This window comes from Gekko japonicus, unplaced genomic scaffold, assembly GCF_001447785.1.
Source record: "Gekko japonicus isolate JY-2015 unplaced genomic scaffold, Gekko_japonicus_V1.1 scaffold243, whole genome shotgun sequence".
Classification (NCBI taxonomy): Eukaryota; Metazoa; Chordata; class Lepidosauria; order Squamata; family Gekkonidae; genus Gekko; species Gekko japonicus.
Window position 1 is genome coordinate 1,339,270 of NW_015168053.1, and position 1,756 is coordinate 1,341,025.

Consider the following 1,756-nt stretch of genomic DNA (forward strand, 5'->3'; position numbering starts at 1 on the left):
AGGTGGCAGAGATCGGTTCCCCTGGAGAGAATGGCTGCTTTGGAAGGTGGACGCCATGGCCTTGTACCCCACTGGAGTCCCTCCCTCCCCAAACCCCACCCTCCCCAGGTTCCACCCCCCAGATCTCCGGGTATTTCCGGAATCGGAGCTGGCAACCCTACTTGGTGGCCTCCCTTCCAGTGACCGACCTTGCTTAGCTTCTGAGATCTAAAGAGATCAGGCCATACCAGGCCGCCTTCTTAAAAGGATATTTCCATGTGTACCCTGAAAAACTTCTCCGGCCCATTTCCTGCCCATTGAGCCTCTATTAAAGGGACAGGACATTTTTGTTCCCTCCAAGGTGTGGCAGCCCTACCCAGGAATGGTAGGCCTTAACCTAGGGTTGCCAGACTCCAGGCAGTGGCTGGAGATCTCCTGGGATTACAAATGATCTCCAGGTGACAGAGAACGGTTCACCTGGAGAAAACGGCCACTTTGGAGGGTGGACTCTATGGCGTGGGGCTCTTTTTGTAGAAAAAGCCCAGCAGGAACTCAGTAGCATAATAGGCCATACCCAACAGCAGGAACTCATTAGCAAATGTTAGATGCAGAATTAGGAAGTACTTCTTCACCCAAAGAGTGATTAACACTTGGAATTCACTGCCACAGGAAGTGGTGGCGGCTACAAGCATGGACGGCTTCAAAAGGGAATTAGATAAGCATATGGAGCAGAGATCCATCAGTGGCTATTAGCCACAAGGTATAGATAGGGGCTCTGGGGCATGCTCTGTCTTCTTGGTGCTTGGGGGGGTCAACAGTGGAAGGGCTTCTAATGTCCTGGCCCCACTGGTAGACCTCCTGATGGCACTGGGATTTATTCAGGTTCCATCCCCAAAATCTCCAGTAGGGTTGCCAGCCTCCAGGTGGGGCCTGGGGATCCCCCACTTTTACAACTGATCTCCAGCTGACAGAGATCACCTCCCCTGGAGAAAATGGCTGCTTCGGAGGGTGGACTCTGTGGCATTGTACCAAGCTGAGGCCCCTCCCCTCCCCAAACCCCGCCCTCTCCTGGATCCACCCACAAAGTCTCCAGGTATTTTCCAACCCAGACCTGGCAACCCTAATCTCCAGGTATTTCTCAACCTGGAGCTGGCAACTCTAGCTGAGTTTGGGGTTTGCTGTTGTCATTACATGCCCTGTTCTTTTCAGATAAACATCATAATAAAAATGCCTGGCATTCTGATTGGCGTATTTAAAGCCTACCGTGGCGTGGGGTCAGGAGTGAAGCTTCAGAGTTCTCAAGAGAACAAGCAACATGGCACAGACTGGTGTAGGGGTCAAGAGCGATGGACTCTGGTCTGGAGAACCGGGTTTGATTCCCCACTCCTCCACATGCAACCAGCTGGGTGACTTTGGGTCAGTCACAGCTCTCTCAGTCCCACCTACCTCATAGGGTGTCTGTTGTAGGGGGAAGAAGGGAAGGTGATTGTAAGCTGCCCCAAAACTCCTTCGGGTAGTGAACAGCGGGGTATAAACCAACTCCTCCTCCTCCTCTTCTTCTTCTTCCTCCTCCTCCTCCTCTTCTCACCAGAATCCTCCCCCCGACACCCATGTCAGCCCTAGAGAACAATCTCATCCCAGACTGATCTGATCTGAAAAAAGTCACTCCTTCAGATTTACAAAATCTAGGAGCATTTCTTAAGACTGCTGCTACTTGCTATGAGACCTGTCTGTTCTTAAACCTGGCGACCAAGGTTATATCATGCTCTGAGGCAAT